The sequence below is a fragment of the Carassius carassius genome, chromosome 26, assembly GCF_963082965.1.
Source record: "Carassius carassius chromosome 26, fCarCar2.1, whole genome shotgun sequence".
In the NCBI taxonomy this organism is placed as follows: domain Eukaryota; kingdom Metazoa; phylum Chordata; class Actinopteri; order Cypriniformes; family Cyprinidae; genus Carassius; species Carassius carassius.
Genome location: NC_081780.1, coordinates 20,344,178 through 20,363,469, shown reverse-complemented (window position 1 = coordinate 20,363,469; position 19,292 = coordinate 20,344,178). Strand labels below are relative to the sequence as shown.

General features: G+C 38.7%; 1 pseudogene; it reads right to left on the bottom strand.

Annotated features, from left to right (window-relative positions):
- Nucleotides 1–500: 500 nt before the first annotated feature.
- On the bottom strand, nucleotides 501–3,231 carry LOC132105408 (uncharacterized; annotated as a pseudogene).
- Nucleotides 3,232–19,292: the final 16,061 nt, after the last annotated feature.

The following is a 19,292-nucleotide window of genomic DNA, read 5'->3' as shown; positions in this document are numbered from 1 at the left end:
TATTTGAAAAGCACATAAAGACACTTTTCTTAACATTCAGAGTAATTTGATTTTCCTGAAGCCATATAACGTTGAGTGCACACTTTTGAAGTCTAAGGGTTCCACTGGTTCTTTTGGTTCTTTCTTGAATTTCTTCTAAGAGCTGAGTGGACATTAGGGTGATGTCGGCTCCCGTGTCTACTAGGGCCTCTAGTTTTACATGGTGTTCTAGCGTGATGGAGAGATAGAACTTCCTTGCCACACCTTTCTTGATGAGGTCACTCAGAAGTTGAGGAACTGGAGTTTGGGTTGAGACAGGTAGAGTGTTGTGGTTTGTTTGCTGTTGCTCGCAGGGGTGACAGACAACCAAGATGGTGCTTTCTGGTACTTGAGTGGTTCCATTCTCCTCTGGTTGTTGAAGGTTTCCGTGGTATGAGTTGACGTGTCAGATCATGTTCTGAATCTGTTGCTAGGCATTCAGGTGCAGTCTCTTGTTTCCTTGACAATGGTGTTATGGCAGCATTACTTGTCGTGTTTTGAGGGTGGTGAGTGTGAGAGAGGTGGTTATTGCTCTGGTTGATGTGTACCAGGTGGTCGCTGTTCCCTTGCTTCGCCTCTAGTCATGCTGAATCTGACTTGTCTTTCTTTTCCCATTTCCTGTCCTCTTCATTGCATTTGAAGAATTCTTTCATGAACATCTGCATCATTTCTTGTGGTCTGATACCTGGTGCAGTCTGTTGTTCTTGTGTGGACTCAGTGTGGGGTTGGTCTGATTGATGTGGATTTTGTCATCGACCCCTTGGGCTAGTTGTTCCTGGTGGCGTGTGTCGCTTTCCTTTAGACATCCAGTTGGCCTCCCATGAACCTTTTCCTCTTGAGTTTCCATACGACCGTGACTGGTTCCATGAATTATCCCAGCGGTTTTCGTGCGGCCATGACTGGTCCCATGATTTCTCCCAGTGGTGTCAAGACGCATGTGGCGGGTCTCGTTGCTTGTGGCAGTGATTGTTTTGGTCTGACACTGACATGAGAGTCCCGTTCTTTTCTGAAGGAGGATTGTCTTTGTTCTTTAGGTGGCAGCTTGGTGCTTTCGTGATGCTGGGTGCCCTCTAGGGCTAATCCTTGATGTTGAGAATTGAAATCACAAACTGCTGGTATTTTGGTTCCCTTTTCTGAGGACATCTTTTGTTTGCCATAGGCTTTGTGGGCCAAATCCCTCAACTGTTGAGTAGTCATTGTGCGAGGGCAGGCCATGACGCCTAGGTGGTGGCTTACTCCAGGGTGGAGGTTTCTCAGGAAGAGGGTTTTGAAGTTTAAGTCCTCCTCCATGTCGGGTTCATTGCGTGCACCAAAGTATGCTCGTCTGAGTCTGTTGTAAAAGGCTTGGGGTGTCTCATGCTGTCTTGTTTGGTTTCTAGGGCGACCAGTCCTTGGTCTGCCTCTGGGTCTGCAAATTCTTTAATTGGGGCTTCTCAGAGGAGGTGGAAGTCTGACTTGGTGTGTGTAGACTGTTTATCCAAAAAACTTCACACCTCAGGACTGGATGTTGTTCAAAGCAAGTAGAGTCTGTCTCTGTCTGTCACGTTGGATCTCAATTTCCAAGTGTAAGTCAATATCTTGCAGGTAGGCCTGGACATCTTGACTTCGTGCCACATTTGGGGTGAATTTGTTGATGTTTCTGGCCAGTTTGTCAAGGTCTTTAAGTTCCAGGCCATGTGCAGCTTCATAGTCAGTTCGGAGAGGCCCCCTTCTCTTGTCAGCAGGGTAGCGCTCCTCCATAACACCTGAATAGGGTTTGGTGGTGATTCTTCACTTTCTCTTTGATGTGGCAGGATAGGGGACACAGTTGGATTCTTCTTTTACATAGTCAAGCTGTTGAGTCAGGCCGCTGATCTGATTTCGTGACCTTTCAAGATGGTTTTCAAGGGCCTTTATTGGACTGTTCTTGTCTCTGATGTCAGCCTTGGCTTTTTCCAGTAGCTGCTCTGCATACAATAAATATATACATATATTACTGCTCCCACTGAAGATAGGAGAAGGGAAAATGGAGCGGAAGGGAAAACAACCCTACTACGTCTTGTATTAATTTTCAAAAAATCTGTCATACGCGCACAAACTGACAGTCACCACTTATAAGCTACTACTAAATATTGTAGAAACATAATTTTCTGTAAAGTTGCTTTGTAACAATTTGTATTGTAAAAAGCGCTATACAAATAAACTTGAATTGAATTAAATTGAAAAACAATACTGGCAACAGGAGATTTTGAAAATAAAATGTAAAATTAAAGGGATAGTTCACCCAAAAATGAAAATTCTATCATCGTTTACTCACCCTCAAGTTGTTACAAACCTGTATGAGTTTCTTTGTTCTGCTAAAAACAAAGGAAGATATTTGAAAGAATGTTTGTAACCAAACAGATCTCGGTCCCCATTGACTACCATAGTATATATTTTTTCCTACTATGGAAGTCAATGGGGACCGAGATCTGTTTGATTCTGTCATTCTTCCAAATATCTACCTTTGTGTTCAACAGAACAAAGAAACTCATACAGGTTTGGAACAACTTGAGGGTGAGTAAACGATGATAGAATTTTAATTTTTGGGTGAACTATCCCTTTAAAGAAAAAGAAAATAAAATTAATGTAAAATTAAAAGTAAATAAAATTGTCATTATTGTCATCTCTTTATTTCAAACAAATGAACGATGAAGTTCCTCATTATTTATTTAAAAGAAATGAGACTGACAGTGTAATCCAAGCGTTAATGGTAATTACGGTATAGAATGAGAGAGAAAACAACTGAAAAATGGGAAATAAACCATAAAACTGAGTAAATAAATAAAGTTAAATAAAGGAATAAAAAAATAAATGAGAAAAAAATAAAATAATACAAAAGTGAAGAAATTAGAATGGCTGATCTAATTGGTAACTGGTTTACTCAACTTTGAAGGTCAAGATTTCCTATTACACAATTAAAGAGCTATTGCCAATGTAATGCTTAGGGTATTGGTGATAACGATTAGTTTTAACTCTAGTTAATGGTAGATTCGTCACAAATTATATACTTCTGAGTCAATATTACTTTAATGGGGAGAGGGAGGTGAAAAAGAGTAAAACTTAAGATGGGAATGTTCACAGATTGTTAGATCATTTCAACACTGCTACAAAACACACTGCATCCAGCTTCAGCGAGCCACACCAATGCTTGCGTTAACCTACGGGGCTAATGGCTTTAGCATAGACTTCCATGAACACCTGAGTTGTTTACAACAGTGGGCGCATGCGCACTTGAGGGTCAACCGGAAAACTTTTCAGACTTCCGTGTCATGGCTGTAACTATGGTGATGCACAGCAATACAGTTCAAGACGCACGTGGGTATGTCTGCGTGCAGACAAAGTGCAAAACATTACATGAAATGGCGGCGCATTTCAGTATAACACAAACAATGGGCACTTATTCTTTACGATAAAAGCGCTCAATAAATCTCAGCTCTTTGTGAGTGAGGCAAAATATTTTGTGCACTGCAGATGCACTATGGTTAAAACAATAATGTTATTGCGATCTAGGCAGATCAGAATTCTTCGTGTCAGTTTCTGTGGACACGCAACACAGCATGCAGGATTTACTGCATCAATTTACTTGATCAAGATTGACAAAATACTCCCATTCAAATTAGACTCGGACACATGTAATGTTTCACAAGTAACAGTATCTTAACTTCACCAAGTGAGTCGATACAAACAGGTACATTAGTTAGCTAGTCTAACGTCAACCTAGGGAGACAGCTTAGTTGATTTAACATTGGAACACGCAATAATTAATCAATCTAGCTATAACAAGGCCTTTTAGGAAGAAAGTGGGGAACACGCCCACTTCTGTCCTGGTGCGCTGTAAGGCGACTTTCTTACGTCTCATAAGGCAATTTTAAATATGTTTACTGCAGTTTCAACAATAACAACAAAACACTTATACAAACTAAACGTGAGTTTAGATTTCCATTCATTCACACAACGCCCTGTTATGCGCTCTTAACTTTACACATATACACAATAAAATACTTGTTTTCCTGTGTCTCTAATCTATCTTTCCGGTCCAATAGATTAGATACAATCACAAATGACTTGTTTTGTGCTTACAAATTAGTTTAAACTGCCGGCATTCTACACCATAAAATGTAAGATTAATAAGGGAATTAAGATCAATATAACTCAAAGGGGATTGAATTACAGTGAATAAGAACCGAATTAGTATGCAAATTATTCAGAATTAATATTAATATTAACACTTTATCAACTATTCGTCCACCGATAAATTGAGGTTAGGGTATTTTATCAATTCTGGACGAAATATTATCCCGTGGCCTATGGTAATAATATCATGAAATTATGATAACTGATTATGAGCAAGGTAACAGAATCTACAGCAGAGGTGGGTAGTAACGAGTTACATTTACTTTGTTACATTTACTTGAGTAATTTTTGGGGGAAACGAATACTTTTCGGAGTATATTTAAAGATGGGTACTTTATACTCTTACTTGAGTAAATTTTTGGGGGAAAATCTGTACTTTTACTTCGTTACTGTGGGCGACGCTCCTCTCGTTACTTTATCTTAATGCAATAAATGTTATGACTGCTTCAGTTTGTTCCAAACGCGCCGTCTACTTTTCTCTGGGCAATGAGCGATGCCCACTCGCGAATGATTTATTCTTTTGAGTCAATACTGTTCAAAGGCTTGATCAAACCAATTGGCAGACGAGTGAATTGGTTCATGGATCAGTTTGAATGAGTCGTTCAGTTTCCTGCCGCACGCGCTGAGCATCTGAAGTGGTTCACTCGGAGTTGTAACGTTTAAGAACAGAAAGAGCGTTGAAAACGTGGCTGGACTGGAACTGCACTGAATTGAAATCTGCAAAGGTTATTATTTGCTAGCGATGGAGATCCTTATTAGATGAACACCGCGTGTGCTGTCTACTGTTTAACAGGTAATAACTTGGGCTACATTCGATTACAGTACACAATACCACTGTGACATTAGTTTGTTGTACGTGTGTGGCTTATAACAGAGGGGAGTCAAGTTGAATGCAGCTTCCAAAAGACAAAAAATAGCCGATTAAGATTTTATTAATTTTAATACAATCACACTGGTGCAAGTCAGCTGCTAAATTCAGATCTGTGATCGCTTGCTGGCGCTGAGCCAGAGATAGATGCGTTTATACCGCGCTGCGCATTATAACACATCACACATGATTCTTTTGAGCTTATTAAAGCATTGGCCAATCAGAGGTGTTCAGATGAGTCATCGCTAAAATGCCTGTGCTTCCTTCACTCGCTCACGGACTGAATACCGGACTGGCGAATTCTCTCGCAGGAACAACAAAGTGCAGATGTGTGTACGAATCTTTAATTAAGATATTGATTTCACAGTGTTAACAGTTTCAGTGATTTTAATGGGAGTTTCTGAGAGTGATTGAAATCTAGACTGTCAGTGAAAATTATCTTTAATAATGTAAATGTTATTTGCTCTCTTTCTGAACAATGAAAGATTAGTAGCAATATTTAAATCACATTAACTTTCAATGTTAAATTGACATTTAATATAAAGTCAGTCGTATTAAAAATATGTTATGGCATGACACCTATATCTGTTACTTAAGTAAACAGACAAGCTCTTATAATAAATTACATAAATTGGAGTAAAGGATGATGAAATATATACATTTATACACACACACATACATTACATACATTTTATCTATATATCTAAATAAAAATAGGCTCAGTATATATGACCCAAAGTAACTAGTAACTAACTACTTGAGTAGATTTTTTATCCGATACTCTTTTACTCTTACTCAAGTAACTATTCAAGACTAGTACTTTTACTTTTACTTGAGTAAATATTTCAAGAAGTACTTTTACTTTTACTTGAGTACAGTTTTTGGGTACTCTACCCACCTCTGATCTACAGTTTAAGGCAGTAACTTGTAAGCACACAGCACAAGACACTGGTATGTAAAATCAACCAAGGCTTTATTGAACTACTCTAATACACACAAACTAAACTAACGAAACATACAAACATTCATTCAAACAGTAACAGAGAAAAGTGATGCTATTAACGGAGAGGGAATGGAGTCCCAAGTGTCTAGCGTTAGACACTATTTCTTGACCGCAACCTGAGAGAATCAGTCTACTAGCACTTTAATCTTAGTTCATTTTCTTAATAAGATTTGCACCAGTTTCAGCCAGAATTAGGAGATATTGTGTTCTTGCATTTGGATGCTCCTGTGGGCGCGTTGCTCAAAGTTGCTGGAGACGGAATCTCTTTGCTATGCAACGGATTTGCTCTAAGTCTGGAGCGACTCAGATGGTTTTCTTTGACGAAGTTCAGTGAAGGATCTTTATTGAAGAGTTGATGAGTTTTGAGTGAGCTCTTGGTGTTTTGAAGAGTACACGCTGGACGATGGAAAGGTCAGCACAAAACATAAGCAAGAGCAAAGTCACTGCAAAAGCAGGGCAAAGAAACAAGGCAAAAAGCAAAGCATAGCTGCTTGTCATTGGGTTATAAGCGTGTTCATCTGACTCGTCCTTCTTAGTGCGACAGCCAATCAGATATTGTCTTGGGCGGGACCTACGCCCCGTTCTCCGGTTCTTGCATGTAATTAGCGTAATGTCCACGTGATCGCGTGTGTCCAAACTCCTGAGAGTTTAGTTTAAACGCTTTAATAAGCAAACTTAATTGTTTTAATATGGTGTATCCTACACACATCTACTTCTATATCAAATGGTAAAGGAAAAAACCAATGGCGGATCTATATCTCTGCTTTTGTTCATTGGGTCTCTTGCTTCACGGCGAGATCACTCATCACCTTTCTTTTTTCAGCTACATTAAGTTTTCTTGTTTTTCTTTTTTCTTTAACTTAAAATTTTACCGCCTTTTAGAGAGCATGAGGTGGATAAATGTTTCGCTGTTTTTCAACATGTTGTGGCTAATTTGAAATGGCCGAAAACATTCTGGCCTATGTTGCTGCAGTGTGTGTTTGTGGGTAGGGCCCAGGAAGCTTACTCATCTTTATCTATTGACGATTCCCTAGGTTATGAATGGGTAGAGAGTGCTGTTCTCAGGGTGTACAAGTTGGTTCCTGAGGCTTACAGACAAAAATTTAGCGATTATCGGAAAACAGATGTTGAGACCTACATTGAATTTGTTTGTGAAAAAAAAATGTTTTATTGCTGGTGTGCCTCTTTGAAAGTGAAAACATTTGAAGAACTTCGCAAATTTATTCTTTTAGAAGAATATGAGAAGAATTCTTCCTGAATGTCTTGCAGTCTATCTTAACAAACAGAAAGTTCCTAAATGTTCTGCTGCTGCAGCATTGGCTGATGAAAATGTTCTTACGCATAAAAAGTTTTACCCAAAAATCATCGCCCAATAGCAGTAGTCGCCGTTCTCAAAGGCGTAATTTTGAGATTGCATTGTCAACAGATAAATCAGTAGAGAGTTCCGAGTCTGTGTCTTCACCAGTTGGAAGGACTGGAGGTGTTAGCTTCGCAAGCTGACCTGTGTGAGGAACAGGGGTATGTGCCGTTCATCATGGATGGATTTGTGTCTTTTGAAGATTGCTCTAACTGTCAAAAACCAGTTAAAATCCTCCGTGACACTGGTGCTGCTCAGAGTTTTATTCTGGAAGGAGCATTACCTCTGTCTGATAAGTGCTCTATTGGCTCAAGTGTAGTTTTAGTACAGTTTATCAAACTATATTTGTATTTGTTCCTGGTAATGGGCTGGTGTGGTTGTGGTTTTAATTTGTGTGTTTTTGTGTTAACTATTATGACCATTCTCTGTGCTGTTCTAATAACCCAAAACCCTTTCATACCTGGGATTTCAGTATTAAGATTATTTCAATATTTTGGTAAAACTGATCTTAGATTGAGTGAGTGAGTGATCTTAGATTTATTAGCCTTAACGTAAAACATATTAACCATGTTGTTAAAAGGCAAAAACGTATTTCTTTTTTTCAAAAGGAGAAATGCCAGGTGACTTCCGGTTTAGCATCTGCCATGTGAGGGCGCATAAGTCGGGAGCTCCGCAAACCAGCTTTTAAATCCTGTTTTATAGTTTGATACAGCGTTATATTATACTTTTCTTTTTTTACATCTCGTGTATTTGACGTTCACTTTACTTCTAACAATATTGTTGCAATCTTAGTCGTATGAGTTCCAACGATGTCTTCTAAAATGCAACGACAAAAGAAGGCCGATTCGGCTGGTGCCGGCGGCTCGCCTTTGGACACGGCTGAACTTTCCACCCCTGAGGGTGTTGCGATTATGGGTGCCATTAACAGGCTTGAAAGTGGGATACACGCCAAATTTGACGCGCACGCCGCTGAAATTCGAGGCGAAATTTCCCTGATACGAGAAGAAATGCATAACACATTTTCATCGTTCAAAGAAGACCTCAAAACCCAGAGTGAGCGCTTAACAAGCCTGGAGACCGCTAACTCAGAGTGGACAACAAATCTTCACTCTCTCGAGCCAACAGTCGTTTCTCTTCAGAAAGAGGTCGCCTCACTGCAAGCTAAGTGCATCGATTTAGAGTGTCGTTCCCGCAGATCCAATCTTCGCTTGGTGGGAATTCCGGAAGGTTTGGAAGGCCCACAACCTACGAAGTTCGTGGCAGATGCTTTGGTGGAGATATTTGATCTTTCCGAATCTCCGAAGCTCGCGCGCATCGTACACTTGCACCGAAACCTGCGGAGGGTAGCCGTCCGCGAGCCTTCGTTATTTGCTTCCATCGATACGACGTCAAGGAGGATATCTGGCGAAAAGCGGGCCGTGGTGGGCAGCTTAAGTTCAGAGACAAAACTGTGTTCTTCCCGGACTTTCCGCCTGAGATTGCCAAGAAGCGGGCCGCATACTATGAGGTTAAACGTCTACTGAGGTCCATGCCAGATGTTAAGTACGGTCTAAAGGGTCTTACCGGCTTCAGAATCACAAAAAACGGCACTGAACATATGTTTGATAATCCAGCCGCGGCACTGGCTTTTGTGAAGCAACACCTGTTACCTGCTTAAACACCTATGAACGTGCTGAAGCTTATAATGTCTCATTTTCTCTGGGTCAGAGACTATTGAAAGCACTTTATTTAGATGTGGTTTAATATGTTAGGATTTATTCTTTGACTATAACTATCATTTATATAATTATAGGATTATAATTTTTATTTTTATTTTTTCTGTATCGGAATAGTCTACATTCGCTGTATTTGTTATTTGTTTGCGGAGATGCGTCCGAGGTAAGAATCACAATATCTCGCATGCACATTGGGGTTTTTCCTCAGGGTAGCGTACGCTCCAGTTGGGGGAGTGTTAGCTTAGGTCAAGGGCGCGGGGTGGGGGTGGCAGTGAGGGCGGGGGGCGGGTTTTGCGCTAGAGTTCTTGAAGTGTGTTAATATGTTCTTGTTTCTTGGTTCATCTCATAAGCACAAGACTGGGCCATTGCTCTTTTGTATTGTTTCATACTTTTCTGTACTTGCTGATCCTTGTATAATTATTTGGGTTTTACAAGTATCTTTTTGGTCTCCTCTTTTTTTTCTTTTTTTCTTAAATGATGGGTGGTAGAGCTAATGAAGATGGTTCGGTGAGATGGGTTAGCTGGAACTGTAAAGGTTTGAATAATCCAGTCAAACGCAATAAGGTTCTGATTCATCTTAGGAAACTGAAAGCCAATTTTGTGTTTCTTCAAGAAACTCACCTCTGTTCTTCTGAACATTTTAGATTGAAAAAGGACTGGGTGGGTCAAGTCTATCATTCACATTTTCAGTTCAAGTCCAGGGGCTGTGGCATTTTGGTACATAAATCCACTCCGTTTGCCGTATCACAAGTAATTGCAGATCATAAGGGCAGATATGTCATTGTAACAGGAACATTGTTTTCAACCCCCCTAATTCTTGCTAACGTTTATGCCCCAAATTATGATGATGTTTCCTTTATTACCTCTTTTTTATCATGTATACCTGACCTTCACTCTCATTTGTTAATCTTGGGTGGAGATTTTAACTGTGTGATGTGTCCACAACTTGATAGGTCCTCGAAAAAAGTTATATCTCTTTCAAAATGTGCAGCAGTTATTCAATCTTTTCTACATAGCTATGGTATTCATGATCCATTTCGCTTTTTAAATCCTTCCGCAAGGAAATATTCATTTTTTTCGCAAGTACATCATTCCTATTCACGAATTGATTATTTTTTTCTAGATAACAAACTTCTTCCATATCTGCAGAATTGTTCATATGAAAGCATAGTAATATCTGATCGTGCACCAGCTGTTCTGGAACTTAGCTTTCCAAAAGCACCCCCAAAGCATCATCAATGGTCCTTTAACCCTGGTCTATTAAGGGATAAAGAATTTGTAAAATGTATCTCCTCAAATATATCTTCTTTTCTTGAACTCAATAGTACTCAGGGTATGGCTTATTCTACTATTTGGGAGACCTTAAAATGTTATCTGCGTGGTTGCATAATTTCATATTCCTCTTATAAAAATAGAGAGCGAAAAAGGCAACTAGATGAATTATCTAGTTCTATATCAGCTATTGATGTTCAGTACTCACTGAACCCATCTCCCAACCTTTATAAAGAGCGTCAGATTTTGCAGACAAAATACGATCTTTTATCAACGGAAGAGGCTGAGAATTTGTTTTTACGAGCTCAACATAGGGTCTATGAGTTTGGTGATAAGACTGGTAAATTGTTAGCTTACCAAATTCGTAAATCGCAAACGTCACGCTTGATACCCCAACTTAAGTTATCTTCAGGAATCACTACCACTGACTATAAAGAAATAAACTCTCAATTTAAACAATACTATGGAAAATTGTACACCTCGGAATCTCCTCAAGATATATCTTTAATGAAAACTTTCTTAGATAAATTAGATTTCCCCACTGTAGAAAAGACTTTGTGTGATTTTTTGGATGAGGATATTCAAATTGAAGCTGTAGCTGATGCGATTGCTTCCTTGAAAACAGGCAAGGCCCCGGGTCCTGACGGCTTCCCTTCTGATTTTTATAAAGCATTTTCTAAATTACTATGCCCTGTGTTGCTTTTGGTTTTTTTAGAGAGTCTTCAAAATTCTAAGCTGCCCCCAACCTTCTATCAAGCAACTATTTCATTAATTCTTAAGAAAGATAAACCCCCCCTAGACTGTGGTTCTTATGGCCCCATATCGCTTTTAAATTGTGATTACAAGATACTAGCTAAAGAATTATCCTTACGGCTTGAAAAAACTTTACATGGGGTCATTTCACCTGATCAAACTGGTTTTGTTCGGGACAGACATTCTTTTTTTAATATTAGACGTCTTTTTAATGTTCTATATTCACCTCATTCCAACAAAGCTGAAGTTGTGGTCTCACTAGATGCTGAAAAAGCATTTGACCGCATTGAGTGGGGCTATCTTATAAATGTTTTGGAGAGGTTTGGATTTGGTTTAAAATTAATTTCTTGGATAAAGCTACTTTATGCTACCCCCAAAGCATCTGTACCCTCAAACAACATTATTTCGGATCCTTTTCCACTGTGTCGGGGCACAAGGCAGGGTTGTCCCCTTTCCCCCCTTCTATTTGCTTTTGCTATTGAACCCTTGGCAATTGTATTACGTGCTGACTCAGAGGTACAAGGCATTTTTCGTGCTGGTCTAGAACAGAAGGTTTCTTTATATGCTGGTGATCTTATTTTATTTTTATCCAATCCCCTAGTCTCAATTCCTCGAGTTCTTTTAATATTGGACTCGTTTAGTACTTTTCAGGTTATAAATTGAATTTTTCCAAGAGCAAATTATTCCCAGTAAATTCTGCTGCATTAAGTCTCTCATATTCAAATTTTCAATTCAGAGTTGTTAATAATCAATTTAAATACTTGGGTGTCCAAGTGACTCGTAAACACGCTGAGTGGTTTAAAACCAATTTCAGTCCGTTATTTGATCTCACAAAATCTATGTTTTTATCATGGAAACCCCTTCCTCTCTCACTGATAGGAAGGGTAAATGCAGTTAAAATGAACATTCTTCCCAAGTTTTTATATCTATTTCAATGTTTGCCCATATTTATTCCTAAGTCATTTTTCTTATGTCTGGAAAAGACTATCTCGTCATTTATTTGGGATAACAAGCCAAGGCGAATAAGTCTAAAACATCTTGTTAAGCCTAAAGAGGTGGGAGGTTTGGCTTTGCCTAACTTCCAAACATATTACTGGGCAGCCAACTTTAGAAACTTACTGTACTGGTGCCGGCATGATTTGCAACTGTGTAAACCTCTCTGGGTGCAAATAGAGGCTGTTTGCTGTTCTCCAGTCACGTTGACATCTTTGCTCTGTTCTTCTATCCCTCCTACTCATAGTATCGCAATTAAGAATCCAATTGTTAAACACTCTCTTAGGATTTGGACTCAGTTCCGCAGAGCTCTACGGCTTAAGGGTCTTTCTTCAGCGGCACCCATTGCCAGTAACGCTTCCTTTCCACCCTCTCTTTTTGATGGGGCTTTTAATATTTGGAAGTCACAGGGTCTAGTTACAATTGATCAGTTATTTATTGATAGTAATTTTGCTTCATTTGACCAACTTAAAAATAAATTTTCTCTGTCCAATTCACATTTATTCCGGTATTTTCAAGTTCGGAGCTTTGCCCGTAAACATTTTCCGGATTTCCCCTCTGCCCCTTCTAGTGATGTCTTGGAGTGTATTTTAGACCAGCATAAATGTATAAGGGGTGCCATTTCAAAGATTTACAGTATAATAAATGACAATCAAACCCCATCTAGTGGGTCATTAAAATCTCTCTGGGAGCAGGACTTAAGTATTTTGTTAGATGATGAAACCACTATCTTAAAAAGGATACATTCTTCTTCAGTTAACTCTAGGCATAGGCTTATTCAATTTAAGGTTGTGCATCGTATTCATTGGTCAAGGGTGCAACTTGGCAAGATATTTCCTGATTTAGACCCCACCTGCCCTCGCTGTGTTGCGGAGCCAGCCTCTCTGTTTCATTCTTTCTGGTCCTGTCCTAAGTTATTACGTTTTTGGGGGGGAATTTTTAGCTGTATCTCAGAAACTTTTACCACAGTAATAGATCCCAACCCATTGACAGCTTTATTTGGGGTTCTCCCAGAATATGTTAAACTTACAGCTTTAGAGAGGGATAATATTGCACTTTGCACACTTTTGGCTAGACGACCTCCAACCTACCGTCAGTGGGTTTTTGACCTACTTTTTGCCCTCAAACTTGAAAAGATTAAATGTGGAGTTAGAATGAAACCCGAACTTTTCTTGAAATCTTGGAGCCCTTTTTTGGATTATTTTAAGGAGACAAACTCTGGATAAAATGTTTTTCTTTTGGTTATTTTTTGCTGTTTTTGTTTTCTATGGTCTATTTAGTTGTTTATATGTACTTGCATATGTTACTTATGTGAGTATTTATTATGCTTGTTAAATTTTCCCATTTAATTATGTAACAGTCTGATACTTGTACTGTGCTTGAGATGCTTTTAATAATAAAAAAAAAAAAAAAAAAAAGGAGAAATGCCAGATTGCATTGTTACAAGAAAACCACTCTCTGATACAGAGCACATGAAGTTGCATTGAAACTGTTTTGGCCAGGGTTTTTTTTCTTCTTATATGTCCAGGGGAGTTGAGTAGGGGAGTTGCCACTCTTCTTCATAAAAATCTTTCCTTTAAATTGAAAAAAATCACTTACAGATAATGAAGGTTTCTACATACTCCTTTCAAGTTTTCTACATGGGGATCATGTTTTGATTGTTTGCATCTATGCTTACAGGGTATATAAGCCTCAATTTCTTTCTAAGTTACTGGCTGACATTTCTTCATTTTCAGGCTCTCTCATACTTATGGGAGGGGATTTTAACTGCATTCTAGACACATCCATAGACCAGTCTCCTCAAAATATGTATCAGACTAAAGAAAAGTCTTAGGCTTTTAGATTTTTGAAAAACGTCTGGAATTGTTTGATGTTTAGAGGTTAGCTCATATGAGGGTGAAAGATTATACTTTTTACTCTCAGCCCCATCAAACATTTTCACATATCGATCTATTTCTAGTATCACAGGAGTTATTGGACAGAACAGTGGATTGTTCCATCGGTATTAAGACTTTGTCTGACCACTCTCCCATCTTAATGACTGTTTGTCCTCCATATAGAGATCCATACAATAGACAATGGTGACTGAACCCTTAATTAATGAGCTGTCCTAAATTTATGAAAGTTTTCAAACAACAGTGGAAAAACTTTATTGAAATTTATAAAGCCCCTAAAGTCACTCCGTCTATCAGGATTGGACCTATTGTCATGCGTGTCAGTTCCTGTTTTACCTAATTTGGTCTGTTTCCTGTCCTGGTTTAGTTTGATTATTAATTGATTGCCCGCACAGGTCTGTTCCTCATTATCCTTTCTTTGCCAGATGGTTTTTCCCCAGAATTCTATAAAAAAAAAATATAAATGAAATAGTAAGAACACTTAGGCCCCATTTACACTGCATGGTTCAAGTGACCCAATAACGATTTTTTCCTCTCATGTGGCACAGATCGCATATGACCAGTGAACGTGTAAGCAGGAAAATGCATGGATTCCGATTTTCTCAGATCGGATTCAGGCCTCATTAATATGTAGTAATAAATCGGATATGAATCGGATACGTGCATTTGCGTGTGCCGTGTAAGCAGACAAATCGGATATTCCCCAGTAAATGCGAGTCGTACGTCATTAAAAAAGTGACGTCAACTCAGGTGGACCCCACCAACTGAGATCACATGACTTATTATAGGCGTGATGGAGGACGAAGTATACACACAGTGGAACAATGTGGAGGTTTCATGTCTTTTAAGTCTTTGGGGTGAAGATACTTGTTACAGAAATAAATCTGTGTTTGAAGACATTTCACGAGATATGGGGAGGCACGGTTTTAAGTAGAGCCCGACCGATATATCGGCCGGCCGATATTATCGGCCGATATAAGCTAATTGCATTTAAATCGGCATCGGCATTTATAACGGCCGATGAAACATGAGAAACAGAGTCTCATGCTTCACTCATGTTATGAGTGTTGCATAGTGTGCCCACCAGAGGGAGCTCTGCAGCTCCAGAGTTAACAACAGCGCCAGAAGTCCACTACAGAAGAAAGCGATCAACTGTTTTGACGGTGAGTCTGTCGTTCGTCATGTGAAATGATTGTAGATTTAGTTCATACCCTGTATATAAAAACTGTGTGGTAGTTCTAGCTAACGGTCCTATCATTATTACTTCTAAATATTCTGTAACATCACTTACAGCCGCTAATGCATTGCTATATTAGATTAGCCACAAAGCTAATACCATGTTTATCAGTGGAAGAGCGCGAACGTTAATAGGAGGTCAAACTATAACGTTAGCGTTTAACTTATTCTTATTCTATTGCGGTGTGTTTCCCACATAATGACCGCGTAATTGGGCCTTTCACACAGTACGCGGTATGCACGGCGCTTGCCGCTGGGCTCAGTGTTGCCCTTCAGATACAACGCGATTTGCGCTGCGCTATGGCATAGGCGGAGTTTTAAAAACGTTTAGCGGGAGCTCTTTCATAGTCTGTTCCTCCTCCTTTCGGTCAGCAGCAAACATGTATCTGTCCCGTTGTAAGAAGCGAGCGATAGCGCTAGTCCTGCTGATGAGAATTAAGAGAGAAGCAAGGAAGAAGAGGCTACCCTCAGGTCCAGAGAACAATTTGGTGAATTCAGGCTGGTTACGTTACTCTAACGCTAATAGCTTCCTTTTTAGCAGGCCCCTTAAATGCTTGCTTTTAACTTGTTTGAAGGTGGTTCTTCTCAAAATTGACAGCGGTGTGTTCATGACACTAACGTTAACCATTCAACTTCGAATTGATTCCGTAATCTTCCGGTAATAGTAGGCAAGACGATGTTTTGATTCAGACTGCACAAAGAGAAGAGGAGAAGATATACGGGTCTGTTGTGAATGTGTCTGTGAGAGCAAATATAGTGTAGTTACAGTAACTACAGTAGGTGCGTCAGAAATGATTAAACCAGAGGGGACATGTAAATAAATGTGAGCTGAACAAGCGCTTTTTTTCTTTTTAACATATTGTTTCAAAGCAGCTTTACAGACATAACAGGAAAATGTTGAAATAATATTGTTAAATATAAGTAGGTAATACCTATTGCTTGACAAATAAAATATATATATATATTTCTCATTTTTGCCTATGTAGGAGATCCCAGTTTAATATTATTATAATTCTAATGATGACATGAGTAATGATACATGGTGATATTAATACACATGCTTATTCTTTCTCTGTCTCTCTTTCTGCCTACAGATGGCTGAAAAAGGTGAATGCTGTAGCAGCAAAGTGTGGGACTACTTCTGCAAATACTTTAACTTTAGTATTATAATTTATTTACAGTAAACACACAGACTGTTAAAACCAGCTTCAACTGGAAGAAAGTAAAAGTGTTAAATGTTTAAAACCAGACTGTTTTTTGATCATTAAAAAATATATACTTTTGATGTGCAATTGTTTAGTCATTGAGACTGTAATCTAAGGCTTTTTTTTTAACATAGTCCATTCTGGAAAATGGTTTATACTGCCCACATACATAGAACAGGCAGATATTTTGCTATTGAATGTTGTGTAAATGCAGTTTATAGGAAATGGATGTAATATCCAGATTATTTTTTAAAATCAAAATATCGGCTTATAAATCGGCTCTTTTCGAGTTAATATCGGCATCGCAATCGGCCCCCAAAAATCCATATCGGTCGGGCTCTAGTTTTAAGTGCTCGTCGCTACAGTGCCAACGTAAGATAAAAAGCTTAAAAAACAAATACAAAGCAAAACACCGTATAATTTTATTTGCATCTGCATCCATTGTATTTCGTGCTGTTTTACTTCTACTACTCTTTATCTTACTATCACTCTCTGTTGTTTAAAGTGATAAAAATATAAATTAATTACCACCATATTTCTGATATTATTGATCAATCTTATCAGATTAATTTTAATCGTTCACTTTTATTTGAAATCCGTGAGTGCAGTGCACCTGCATCGCAGAGTTTGGCAGATCTCGCTGCTGGATCAGTGACGATGGTGTGAGTAATGACGGCGAACGCAGCGAAATCAATAATGACAAAATATAAGGAAAATGTTAGCGGTAATGGACCCTAGACACTAGATAGCATTAATGAAACAGACAAGGAGGAAGATCTAATGGATATAGAAATGATTGGAGAGGAGGGTACTGGATATAAGAGGGTGAATGCGGGTACAAATAAAAAGAAAAGAAAGAAAAAACATCAGGGAAAAGAGATAAGGAATTCAGGAGATAGTGGTAATGAACAGGAGAGGAATTAAAATGTGGATGAGTTAAAGGTAATATTGACATTTAAAGAGGATGGTGGCATAGAAAAAGCTGAGCCCGAAAGAACTAACTAAGGAATTGAGGAAAGTAGCTGGAGAAATTAAGCTAGCTAAAGTGTTAAGGAATGGAAATTTGATGATTGTATGTAACAATGAAGAGCAGAAATAAAGAGTGATATGTAAGAAGGACGTTGGAATTAGTAGAATTGGAGAAAAGAGGCAATGGATAAGTGGAGTAATAACTGGAGTGCCATTAGATGTGTCTATGGAAGAGCTCAAGAGTAATATAAGTGGAGAAAAAATACTTGGTGCAAGGAGAATGTTTATGAACAGAAAAGGGAATAGAAAGGAGAGCCTGTTAGTTGAACTTAGATTTGAAGGTGATGAATTGCCAGATAAGGTAAAACTCTTAAAACTCTCACTTTTCAGTTAGACCATTCGTGGCCCCACCTTTGTCAAAAGTATGGGCATGTGGTCACCGTGTGTAAATCAAGGAAAAGATGTGCAAGATGCGGAGAGGAACATGACTATGGGAAGTGTGAGGGGGCAGGAATCAAGTCCTGCAACTGTGGAGGAGATCATAACGTAGCGTTTGGAGCAGGTTAAGTGAGGAAAAGAGCAATTGAAGTGCAGAATGAGAAAAATAAGATGAATATAACTTATGCAGGAGCTGCTAAAGGGGTTGATGAAAGAAATAAGGGAAAAGGAGAAGTTAAAGATATGAGAACAGAGATAAGGAATGAGGCTACCTCAGAGCTGGTAGGTAGGAGTACAGAGGATATAATGATGGTCAGTAGAGTAAATTTTTTTGTCATTCATAGCTGAGGTAGTAAATTGAACAGCTCAAACTGAAAAAAAAAGACGATTAAGATTCAGATTATAGTCAGGGCAGCAGAGAGGTTCTTAGGATATATCATGGGTTAAGATAAGGGATGGACTGGTGAATGAATCCCAGTCAAGTCAGGAAGCATGTTATGGATACACAGCTAAATCCCCAGAGTAAAATTAACTCTGTTCAGAGAACATTTGGTCCCTCTCTACAAAGAGTTAAAACAACTCTGAATCAGAGTTAAAGTTAATGAGATACTTAAGTGATTAATTAAGTGATGATTGTGCATTAATGATGAACATCTGCTGTTAACAAGTTCTCAGCAGAGGAGGATTCAACAACTCCACAAACAGCATTACCAGCTTCACTTATTACTAACCAGGGGTGCGTTTCCCGAAAGCATCGTTGGCCAACTATGGTCGCAAGTTCATCGCAATGTCCATTGAACTCATTGGTAACGACGGAACTTGCGACCATAGTTGGCCAACGATGCTTTCGGGAAACGCACCCCAGACTGACTTTATTTCTGTCAGAAATCTACAGAAGGTCTTATTAAGAATTAACAGAGGTTTAGATGTTGATGATTTATTGAAAATGTATGATTACCATTATAGTGATGAGTGTTTCCTTCAGTTGGGCAGTTTGACTCTTCTTGCGAGTTTGTGGATTTTGTAACAGCTTTTACCAAAATGTGTAATTTGTTACAAAGAAAACCAAAAACAAAGATGATCAGGTGATATAGTGTTTAACAGCAGATAGTAAAAAAATATGCGCTTATATCGTCACTGTCCAAAAGTGGTCATTTGATGTTAATAGATTATATTCACTAACAATACTCTCTTGCTACAGATTGGACATTTTGAATTTTTTTAAATACATAATAGGGGATTTTTTTTTTCTGAGACACAGACATCAAGATTCAACTTATGAATCTCAACAATGGTAACATGCTTCATGCTGCAATGCATGCTGGGAGCCACAATAGTATAAAACTCATGGCTCCCAGGATGCATTGCGGCATGAAACATGTTACCATTGTTGAGATTCATAAGCTGATTCTTGA